The sequence below is a fragment of the Juglans regia genome, chromosome 15 (genome assembly GCF_001411555.2).
Source record: "Juglans regia cultivar Chandler chromosome 15, Walnut 2.0, whole genome shotgun sequence".
Lineage (NCBI taxonomy): Eukaryota > Viridiplantae > Streptophyta > Magnoliopsida > Fagales > Juglandaceae > Juglans > Juglans regia.
In genome coordinates, this window is record NC_049915.1 from 2,628,610 (window position 1) to 2,642,309 (window position 13,700).

A 13,700-nucleotide genomic window follows, 5' to 3' on the forward strand; every position below is an offset into this window, starting at 1 on the left:
CCACATGCTAGAGCATATAGTTCTAGTGAGATTTCTTCTGAATTTTCACCATATTTCAATGCAACCTATATCAATAAATATTATTATTTCAATCACATTCCAAATCACAAATGCATTGCAAAATTACATTACTAATCACCAATATTATAAATATTTTATAAGTATTAAACATTAATTTAAGTATTCATAATTGCTATATCATATTATATTATATTTTAACCTTCCATTTTAATTTAATTAAATATTTTATAAGTATTAAAAATTAATTTAACTATTAACAATTGCTATGTTATATTATATTTTGAGTTTCTATTTTAATTTTAGTGCAAAGTATTTTATAATTATGTTATTTTATTTTGTAATTAAATACTTTATAAGTATTAAACATTAATTTAAGTATTCACAATTGCTATCTTCTATTATATTTTAAGTTTCCATTTTAATATTAGTGCAAAATATTTTTGTAATTATATTATATTATTTTGTAATTAAATATTTTATAAGTATTAAACATTAATTTAACTATTAAGAATTGCTATGTTATATTATATTTTAAGTTTCTATTTTAATTTTAGTGTAAAATATTTTGTAATTATTTTATTTTATTTTATTTTAATTAAATATTTTATAAGTATTAAACATTAATTTAAGTATTAACAATTACTATGTTATATTATATTTTAAGCTTCTATTTTAATTTTAGCGCAAAATCTTATTACTCTGTTCAAACAGGATTCTGTTCGAACAAGATTCTGTTTGAACAGGATCTCGTTCGAACTAACATTATAGTATTCGAACGGGACAAGCGTAGATTTCAGACATGAAATAAAGACAAAATATTTGCCATAAAACACAATTTGCACAAACACAAGCTCATAAGATGTATATTGGTATAGTGCCCATTTTAAATGGGATTGCACAAACACAAATATACTAATTAAAAATCTTAACATTATTAATTAAAAACTATAAATTATCAAAAATCTAAAAATTATAAATATTACCTCAAATTTAAGCAATCCAAACAAAATATGAATCCACAATACCTACATAAACATAAAATACATTATGAGAAAACCCTAAATCATGTGCAATAAACTAACATTAATGAAATTCCAAATACAAAAAAAAATAGAAAAAAAAGTAATACCTTTTATAAACCTTTCATCTCTCTCAATAATCTCTTCTCTCTCACTAAGTTTGTTCTTCTCTCTCTCTCTCTCCACAACACTCTCTCACACACACAAAATCGCCTGCCGTGCTCTGCCTCCAAAGAAATTTTCATCCATTGTGAAAATGAACTGGAGGTTGAAGTATTTAAATCTATGAAGTCCTGTTCGAACTGGACATTTACGCATTCGAATACGAAAATTTCGAAGAGGTGCCAAATCTGCCGCGATTTAATTCACGTTCAAACGTGTAATATTGTTGTTCAAACTAACAAATCATAATATTACTTGGCATATTCTTCAAATGTAGACAAGCACAAATGGTATTTTCGTAACACTATTCAACCAATGCGTCCGAATGACGAATTTTCACGTTCGAATAAATAAACATTCAGAGTATTTGGCGCGAAGTTTCCCTCCAAACACATTCCACGAGATAAATCCGTTTGAACGAGACGTTATTGGATTCGAACTAATAATATTATTATTATACTTATAAGTAATTTCCTATAATTTTAACAATCTAATGTATAAAATATTTTAATATTATATTGTATATAATATATATATATATACACAATAGCAACTATTTTATATTATAATTGATAATATACAATATACTTTTAGTCTAATAGTTAATATAATACTTATACTATATATACTAATTATTAATATATAGTACTTATTAATATATAGTTCTTAGAATTCTATTATTATTAAACTTATATGAGTATAATTATCATAAATTATTAATATATATATAGTAACTATATGTATTCTAATTTTGCACTCTATATTATATAACTTACTACCTTGTAATATAAAATATAATAAGTATAGTTATCATAACTTATAATAGTAGCTAGTAACTAAATAATACTTACACTATAGTAGCTATATAACTAATAACTATTATATCTATATATATTAATTATATTAACTTGTATATTTATCATAACTTATAATATCTATAGCTATATAGTAACTATATATAGCTACTATATAACTTACACTATAGTAGCTATATAGTAGTTATATAATTAAGCTATTGTAATTATACTAAGTACTTAGTGTGTACTTTGTATAATAGAATAAATATATTTACAAATAATATACTAAATATATTAATTAAAAGTATTATAATACTATTATTAGTTTTATTTTCATAATTTTGTACTTTGTAGTATTAGTATTATTATATATTACTATTAGTAATATAATTATAAATATATTAGTATAATAACCATTCGAACGGATATTTATCTAGTTCAAACAAGAAGCCATGGTCATTATAGACCTAGTTCGAATACAATGAAACAAATCACTCTAGTTTGAACCAGCTGCCGTCGAGACCTCCGATTTCGCCCCTTATCTCAATAGCGAAAACCACCACTCAATCGCCGTAGCAACCCCACATTTGAACTTCTAAGAGGTATGGATTAAGTCTCCACATCTATTGTTTGGTTTTATGTTCGAATGGGTTGTGTTTGAGGGGGCATGAATTTCGAATCCAAAATCTCCCATTTTGGTGTATTCCATAGAAATAAAGTCAAAATAATTGGTAGAAATGATTGGGCTTCACTCCTTAATCATTTCTACTGATTAAAACAAAGGATAACATCTAGATTGAGTGTTTAAGTTTGGGGCTGAGTCGACTCAGCCATGGCTGTTTGGCTTCTTCCCGTTCGAACTAACTCTAGTCCGTTCAAACGCTCAGTTGCCAAATAGTATTATTTATGTTCAAACAAAATAAATTCGTTCGAATGAACAAAGATTACTGGTTCGAATGAATAGATCAGTCGATTCGAATAGAGTTTACTAGTTCGAACAGAATATATTCCGTTGGAATGAATTATTTCAATTCAGTTCAATATAGTATAATTTTTCAATAATATAATTTAAATATTATGGTTAATTATATTCTTAATTTTCTTATGGTTAAACAATATATCAATGGCATCCAGTCGAAGAAAACGTGCGAGAGATCAGCCCATCCAAAGTAGTGGAGAAGCTCATGCTCAGGAGACGAGGCCTATACTTGTCGAGCGTCCAGTCATTTTGTCTGACTTCTCTGATCTTTCATGGGAGGGACGGAGCATACAGTCCATCTTCACCGAGCGGAGATGGATACTGATCTGTGAATAGTAGAGGACTACATATCCAGAGATGGTCGGTGAGTTCTACCATGCCATGTGAGAACTTACCGCTGATTCTCTGTTCTACACCTTATCAGTCCGGGGAGTGAGTATTAATTTCTTTCCCCGCATTATTGCTGAGTTTCTTGACATCCCGCGTGTGGCCGACGCATATCCTGCAGCGACTACATGGGGACCAGTGACTGCACCATCTGATTCTGAGACACTGGCCGCATCCTCCACATTAGCCCTGAATGTAGATTCAGATGCTAGTGAGGATGGTAATGAGGATGAAGATGTATCTGATGATGGTCTCACAGACGATCAGGTGCGTCAGCTATTGTGAGACCCATCGGCTCCTCCATATGATGGGAGCAAGGTGATTCGACAGGCCAATTGTATAGCATTTTTCAGAATGCTTAATTTGATTGTTGGCTATAACATCGATCCGAAAGAACACAAGATTGATTTCGAGATCGATCGAGTCAGATTTTTGCTACGGATAGCATGGGGGGACCCCATTGATCTGGCATTGCATTTCTTCCTCCTCATTTGATCGGAGTCACGCTTTTTCAGTAGAGGTAGTCTACCATTTGCATGACTGATATCTAACCTCTTACTCCGATCGGCGGTTACAGTGTCTGTGACTGAGCGGAAGTCGTCACAGATGGGGACCCTTAACAATATCACATTCAGCAAGAGTAAGAGACACTTGCGGAAGAATGCACCAGAACAACCTAGTGATCCTTCCACAGATCCAGGTTCTAGTAGTACTGCTGCTGTTGAGAGACAACCTCCTGGGATTACTTTGGATCATGTACAAGCTCTGTTTGTGGAGTTCGTTGAGTCCATCATGAAGAAGTTTAGAGATTTGGAAGGATGTATTAAAATGTTGCAAGAGGATATTGAACTACTAAGGACCCAATGATCGTTTTAGTTATTATTTTACTTTTTTATGTTGTATTGAACATTATATATTTGAGATGTAATTAATGTATGGTTTTTATTTTTCGTATTTACTACTTTGTTTATTTTTTTCTTTTTACTTGCCGTTCATGATAATATAAAAAATGATATTATCTTTAAAGTTATATTATATAAATTTAACATAAAAGAAACCACTATAAAATTTTGAAGTTAATTACATAAAATTAATTTATGAAATCCTATTTTAACTCACCGCAAATCATAAGATATAATATATACACATTTCTATATTTTGAAAATGATAACAAATTAATGGAAAAAATGTTTATTACTTTAATAGAAAAAATATATGCACAAATTCATACTAATAAAAAAATTAATTGAAAAAATATCCGTTCGAACAAAGAAATTTAAGTTCGAACGGTTATTAACTTTTTCCGAGAAAAATAAATTAATTTCTCGCCAATATTATTATTCGAACAGATTATAAACTGTTCGAACATACATTAATTCTATGTTCGAATCTATTTTATTCCATTCGAATGGTTTTCTTTTTTTGAGACGGTTTTGTTCATCACAAAATATCTTGTTCAAATAGATATTTTTCCGTTCGAACGAATTTATTAGTTCAGACATTTTTGGAGACGAAATAAAAAATGACTTTTAGAGACGAAATTTAATTCGTCTCTAACAAATTTCATCCTTAAAAGTCAAATTTCTTGTAATGAAAGTCAAACAAAAGATAATAATTATTTTAAATATTTAATTGTCTTAAACTCGCCATATGTAAGTAATGACATCACGTACGAACAACATCACATATTATTGATCCAATAGAAAATAAATGTAAAAAAATCTATTTATCTTGTATGTGAGATTAATTTCTTATCATCTTCACAGACAAGAAATTAAGTCAAATATAATTCTTTCGGACGATACAACAAATTTGCATAAAACTATTGTAGGTACCTCAATGTATTTAATAGGACGAAATGATTTCTCCAAAACCCCATTTCTCTTGTAGTGAATCCAGATCGTTGGTACTAAAGTTTTGCAACGAATATAAATCGTTGTAAATGCATATTTACAACAATTGTTCAGATCCCCTCGATAGACAACAACAACGAGAATATATGCAATATTTGCAAATTGCAATGAAAGAATGTCATTGCTAAAAGTCATTATTTGCAATGAAAAAAAAAATCGTTAGTGTAGACATTCACCAGCGGCAATTCCAACAGCATGGCAGCGAATAAAGTCTTTGCAAATAGTCAATTGCAATGAAAATACCACTTTTGCAACGATATATAAAAAGCCTTTCCCAATAAAATAATTTGGCCTTTTTTATTATTTTTATTTTTTATATCCTTAAATATTTAAAAACAAAATTTACAATATCATTAAAACATATTTTCTTAATCATTAAATAAAGAAAATTACACCGGTGCCCATTGGTGACTCTAGCTTTATTCTAACTTAAAATAATTATATGGTAATAAACCCAATTAAGTTTCATAGGCACTAAGAAGCGACTTTTTGGGTACTGAATGACATATATATGACCGATTGATAAAATCACAGATTTCTGTCCTACATGACATGAGGAACGTCCATGTAATTAATACTTATGGCCCGCCTTGAAAACAGGCATGGCAAGTCAAGAGTGTCGGCAAAATATGTCGTTGATGTATAAAGTTTGGGTATTTATGTGATGAGAGCATAAGTATTGAATTAACTATTTTTTCAATTTTGCCTAATATTAAGATTTTAGCTTTTGCCTATTTCACCGAAAATTTAATTTCACGTTAAATTATCCAGCTAAATTTTATATAATAATAAAATATTATTATTTTTTATACTTTTTTAAAATTATATTTTACAATTCTATCGATTATATATTATTTTTTAATCAAATAAAATATATTTTGTGCTAAATTTCTTAGTTTATAACCTGTACTTTCTCGATGATTTTATATCCAATAACATGATGGTTATTTCATTTATTCTAATGCAATTATTATTTTTATAACTTCTATTCTCAACGGTCATTTAACAAGGGTAATATCTAAAAAGTTGAGTATCATAAAAACTCAAGGTGATATCCAGATCCCATCTTTCCATCCCTTCTAAATAATATATATATATATATATATATATACATATTTTTATATATAGGAAATAGACTTAATTCTTTCGTGAAAACGAAGTTATAACTGTGACCTGATACATATAGGAAAAATCTTATATTACAAGCCAACTACTCAAGGTTGGGGCTCTACCAGTGCACAAATTCTTTTGTGACTGATATAATCTTAACTACTATAACTCTTTACAAACAAATTGTCTGAGAGACTACACTTTGCATAAAACATAGATTTCAAACCCCACCTCCAGAGGAGGAGATGACTTTTCGCTCTATGGATAAAATGTCTAAGAGACTATTTCTTTTATATTTTTACCTAAACAAGAGGAAATAACAATAAACATAAAGATAGATGTGAAAATGATGGATTATAACTGTAGATCCAAATTTTCAATTTGAAGAAAAGTAAAATACAAGAAATAAAGAGACTATAGTGGCGCGTGAGGGACACGCGCCACTTTAGGAGTGTGGCAGCCAGTAGAGTTTGAAGAAACCAAGGTCTGGTCTCAGAAACGCCACACATGGAGGTAGTAGAAGCTTCCTAGTGTGGTGGTGTGTGGATCTCACGCCCGAGTCATAGACTCACGTGCCGTTCTGCTCAATGAAAGCTTTCGGTCGTCCGAAGGATTGGACAGCCTGGAAATCCTGCAGAGGGGTGCATGGTAGTTGTTGGGTTTCGGAAAATAGCATATTGGCATTTTGTCATATTTTGGATGGAAAAAAAACGAAAAATGAAAAATAAAGGATTATACAATCTCTGGTCTAAGCAGATAGGAGGGATTTTTGCCGGACGTCTCATTGGAGAGAAAATGGAGAGAGAGCTTTCGGCTAGGATTTGTTTCCTCCCAAGTCGGCACGTCCATCCCTTCTAAATATAATTATGATATTATAATTTAAATATAATTATGATATTATAATTTCTTTCTAATTATAGATAAATATAATATTAATGTATGTGTTTTTATAATATTTATTAATGTTGAAATTTCAAACCACTTACGTACGATCAACATCACATATTATTGGTCCAATAGAAAATGAAAAATGTTATTTTGTCTAATCAATTTGTCTCCTCATTTTAATATTTCATGAATTGTAATATTTTTTAATTTTTTACTTAATTATTAAGAAAGTAATTATTAGTGTATTGATTTTTATTTTATTTTTTTTTAAAAAATTTAAAATGATAAAAAAAACCTAAAAAAAAAACATTTTGACCTCATGGTCACTCTGAGCGGGCTACTCTGAGCAGTAGAGTAGCACTGTCCAAAGAAAATAAATGTAAAAAAATCTATTTGTCGAGAGATTAATTTCTTAATTATCGTCTCCACAGGCAAGAAATTAGGCCAAATATAATTCTTTCGGAAAACAATAATAAAAACTTAAATGACTTTGCCTACATGAATAGAAATAATATTTGTTGATTCCAAAAGTGTTATTGTAACTTAAGGGTTGGATGATTTTATGATACCTAATCTGATGTAGTCCAAATTATTGCACTCACAGGGGTTAATGCAGTGACATAATTTGATTGCTAGGTTTGAGTAGTGAGAATATTTGAGAAGTGTTGAAAATATTTATGAATAGTTATGAGTAAAGATTGAAGTGGGTTTGTGGGTCCCATTGAGAGTATTTTGAGTTGTTTGGATGTATGAAATATGTTGAGTTGTTGACTTTTGGATAGATAATTGAAAAAAGTGTGGGTCCTATCAATGATTGATTCTTTTTAATGATGATTTTATTTATATATAATAGTGATAAATATTATAGTGATTTTATTTTTTATTTATATATAATAGTGATAAATATTATAGTGATATTATTTTATTTTATAGATAATAATGATAAATATTATATTGTCTAAATATTTTTTTTTATATATAATAGTGATAAATATTATAGTGATTTTATTTTTTATTTATATATAATAGTGATAAATATTATAGTGGTTTTATTGTTTATTTATATTTAATAGTGATAAATATTATAGTGATTTTATTTTTTATTTATATTTAATAGTGATAAATATTATAGTAATTTTATTTTTTATTTATATATAATAGTGATAAATATTATAAAATATTTATAAATATTTATGAGTAGAGATTAGAGTGAGTTTCTGTATCCTATTGAGAGTATTTTAAATTATTTGGCATGTAAAATATTTTTAAATACGAGAATATTTAAAAAATATTGAGAAGACTTTACTATCCAAAGGTGGCCAAGTCAATGCTACTGCATTGAGTAAGGAAATTAGTGACCACCTATTTTATAATTTCTATATCGATTCTATTTTAAATGGAGGGTAAGAATATAAATGAGTGGAATTCGAAACTTCAATTGCCATTTAATTATTATTATTTTTTTTTTGTCATTACGTCGAAGAACTTTAATTTCGGCCAGCGGTGGATTTGATGATGGTCCTGCGCGCTGGTAATACAGATGGGTTCTTAATTTCATGGCGATGACCGATTAAGATATTTATGATTACGACATTATCGAAAATTTAGAATACTCAACAATATATATATATATATTTATATTTTATTTTATAAAATTATCCATCATTTCAAATATAGTACTTATAAACTGACATGATTAATAATGATTAATAATGCCGCAGTAGCAGTAGCTGTCCATAAAAACTACAAAAAATGAATTAGTACTAAACTAATGGTGTATCAAACAATTAATGTGTGGCCAATGTGGATTGAGAAGGAGCATTTAAATCTAATAGATCCACGTCGACCATTATATTACAATGACTATATTGTCCAAATTAGAATACAAAATATCAAAACACATTAATATTGATTCTTTACCCCCAAGTATTTGGAAGCTTGTCTTCATCTGTACGTTTTTACCCTTGGAATTTCTTGATCTTTATTGATATAAAAAATTCTATTTATAAATCGATATGGATATATAACACATTAAAATGTTTATAATGTGAATTTATTTGATTTTGAAAAAAAAAATTAAAAATTAAAAATTGTTATATAAATAATATAGAAGATATACTATATATAATGATTTTGAGAATAGAATAATTTTTAAAGATTTTTTCTTCTTAATTTTTCAATCTAATATTGATCGTAGCTAAAGTACTGGTGATGAAATTAATTATTAAACTCTGGTAGTTGAAGGCATAAATTCAAGAATTTATGATAGGCAGTCGAATTAGGCCGTATAAAAGAGAGTCGAGCATTGGTCTTTAATTAATATTGCTAACGAGAACGCATGAGTTGTTTTATTAGAGTATTTTATTCACGTGGTTTAGCTGTTTTTTTGGATACGATGAAACCTCTTGAGATTTTTGTAACCATCGGGAAATTGTACGTATGTATAGCTATTATACTATGACGTTTCATTAAAGTCAATTTTGACAGCACCAAGGTTGGTTGTGGGGAAGTCACATGACTCACATCGTCCCCTCCTAATTCAATTTTTTTTTCTTAAAAAAAAAAAAGCACAGATAGAGATTTTATAAAACTAAAATCATAAAACTTGTTTAATTACACAATTTAAATAATCTCGTCTCATTTTATCTTATATAATTATTAAAATTTTTATAAATATTTATATAAAATTCAATAAATAATTTAATATTTTTCAAATTTTAAAATAAAAATAATATTAAATAACTATATTTTAATAATATTTTATTAAACTTTCAACTTTTATCTCATTTCATTTCATTTATATAACCAAACAGTGATACATTAGATATATTTTAAAATAAAAATAAATTTACAATAATGCATTAAACTAAATTAATTTATAAATTTATTTTACATAACTTTTTTTATGACTAAAATATTTATTTTAGAGCGTTACTTTGCTCACCTTGAATTAGTTCAAGAGTCGGGCTATCTCATGTTTATCGCTTTTGAGTTTTGGATTTTTTTTTCTTTTTCATTTATTTTTCATAATTTTTTAATATATTTAAATACTTAAAAAAATTCAATAAACTTAAAAATTATTTTTTAATCATTAAATAAAAAAAAATTTGCCAAAAGTATAAATGGGAGGGCAAAATAGTATTTTCATTAAGTCAGCAGTTGCCCTTCTCCATCTTATGTACTAATTGGGAAGTTATAACCATCACCTACCTACACGTACCTGCATTCAGAAGTCTCCGGCCCTTTCCGAAGTCTTCCTTTTCAGATTCAGAAGTCTTCGTGAAAGTGACAAGCGAACACACGTTTATGTACTCCACTCGTTATTGCAAATATATTTGACGCGTTTTTCTAGTTTCTTTCAACAAATTTAGTAAGCAGATAAGATCAGCATACGGATACAGGCGATCACCAATCAAATGCTATAATCAATAAATGCTTTTAATATAAAAAAATAATAATATTAGATATAATCGAAGAATACTTTAAAAAAAAAAAAATTATTATTAAAATATTAAATTCTTTTAATGTGAGTTCATTTTTATTTATTTATTTTAAATAATTGTAGGTACTCACTATTATAACTATTATTTAAAAAAAAACTAAGAATATATATTTTTTTTATAAAAATGTAATGATTAAGCTACAATTCTCTTTATAATGTTGCTAGAAATTTTGATCAATCTCTATTGTTTTTAAAATCATAATTTCATTTGTATGCTATTTGACCGATGGAAACCATTATTAGTTGTTAACTAATAATTCTAAAATATTCTAAAATTATTACACATTAATCTAAAATTATATAAATTAATCTAAAATTATTAATTACAAATAGTTCTGAATAACAATATTACAAATGTAACAAATCATTTCAAAGATCAAATTTAGTCCCTCCAACTCCATGTGTGGATATGAATAATATTATGTCTAAAAAATAAAAGAACTTCAATTAAGAAAAAATAATAACATAAATACAAACTACAAAAAATGAATTAGTAAACTAATGGTGTATCAAACAATTAATGTATGGCTAATGTGGATTGAGATGGAGCATTTAAATCTAGAGCAATGTTACATACAGTCTTCATTTGGAGACTGCAATGCAAGTCTAAGTAATTTTATCTTTAAAATTTTTTAAAATTATAAAAAATATCACTCTTAAAATAATTTTTTTTCTCATTTAATAAAGGGCCTGCACATACAATCTTCAAGTGAGTACTGTAAATAAAATTTCTCTTAAATCTAATTATTATGAGAAATTATATTTCAAGTGGACACTGCACATGCAGACTTGCATTCTTCAAGTGGGCATTGTGAAGTCACATCATTCCCTTCTAATTCAATTTTTTTTAAAGTAGCACATAAAGAATTCTATAAAATTAAAATCATAAAACTTGATTAATTATACAGTTTAAATTATATCATCTTATATAATTTTATAAATATTTATATAAAATATAATAAATAATTTAATTTTATAAATTTTAAAATAAAAAATACTAAATAATAATATTCTAATAATATTTTATTAAATTTTTAATTTTTATCTCATCTCATCTTATTTATATAACTAAACGAGACCTAAATTAATATACTTATTTATACGATACATTAGATCTATTTTAAAATAAAAATAAATTTATAATCTAATAAATTACATTAAATTAAATTAATTTATAAATTAATTTTGTATAATCTATTTTATGATTACAATGTTTTTTTTTTTAAATCGTTATTTTGCTCACCTGGAATTAATTCTGCCCCTCTCCATCTTCAGTTCTAATTGGTAAGTTATAACCATCACCTACCTACACGTACCTGCATGCAGAAGTCTCCGGCCCTTCCCGTAGTCTTTTTTTTTTTTATTTTATTATTCTTTTTGCGTTTTCAGATTCAGAAGTCTTTGTGAAAGTGACAAGAGAACACACGTTTATGTATGGAGCACTCCACTTGTTATTGCAATATATTTGACCCGTTTTTCTAGTTTCTTTCAACAAATTTATTAAGCAGTTAAGATGATCAGGGATTCAGGATACGGATGCAGGTGATCATCCAATCAAATGCTACAATAAATAACTGCTTCTAATTAAAAAAAAAAAAAACTAAGAATATATATTTTTTTATAAAAATGTAATGATTAAGCTACCATTCTCTTTATAATTTTTATATAATTATATTTTAAATTGAGAGTATCAATATTATATAAGTTATTTTATTAAAATGTAATTCATTTAAAATATATGTAAAAATTGTAAAAATAATATATATTTTTTATTAAAAAATAATTTGAATAGAAAAAAAAACCAAGACGTACGAGGGAAAAATAAAACAATAAAGACTAGCCACATATAATATCGGACTTCCGATATCCTAATTATTCAAGTTTCAATACGAAAAGATAAAGAAGTCTCTTATGCATATTATTGTTTTATATAAATTTAATGCGTTTTGTAATTATCAACTGCATCCTCTCTCGATCTGGTGAAGAATCATATATATCAGCCTTATCAGGCATTTAATTAGAAGCAACCTCATCCTAATTTTCAGATCATAAAAGCAAAACAAATACAGAAAATGAAAGTGGGGGCGAATGCTGCATATAAGGTACAGCCTTACATGCATAGTAAGTTCATTCTAATGTTTGCCTGTTAATGCGTACGTCCATTTTATTTACTATATTAATTAGGTGTTTTGTGCTAGCGCTTTTGACATCATTTGATTTGGATGACGTGCTTTTCGTAAGTTTAGGTGCATAACTTTTAGTTTAAGGTTTTTAGTTACATAGCTTAAGTAATGAGTTCTCCTATTAAAAATTTATTTATTGTTTAGTAACTATATATCTAAAATATTTTTAAATATGTTATATTTGTTTAGAAATAATATAAAAAAAATACATTTTGATATAGAAATTAATGTCATTTTAAATATGTTACATTTGTTTACCTCCACATCAGGTGATGGATTTTGTTTTTTGATCAGAAGAAAGATGGAAGGTGAGGTACTTGGTCCCGAAAGCATTGAGGAATTGGCAATGTTAAGAGGTTTACAGCTATGTGTACATGAGTTTGATCATCTAATTATCCTTGAAAGTGATTGCTTATTGATGATAGAAGAGGTCAATAGTGGTATTGAGTCTTTTGCAGCTGACAGAACATTGGTGTTTGAGGTTCGAAGGCTGATGCAAGGATTAATTCAAGGAGTGCAAACTGCAATATGCAAACAGATTAGCAAATGTGGCAGCACATGATAGGCTTGCAAGACATGCATAGAGTGCAACTGATATGCAAGTTTGGTGGCATAGTGTCCCCCTTTTGTTTAAAATGTTATTTGGCTTAATAAACAGTTTTTGTAATTCTGTTTTATTGATGAAATGAAATTATTTTCCTACTAAAAAAAAAATTACCGATGGAAACCGAATAAGCTG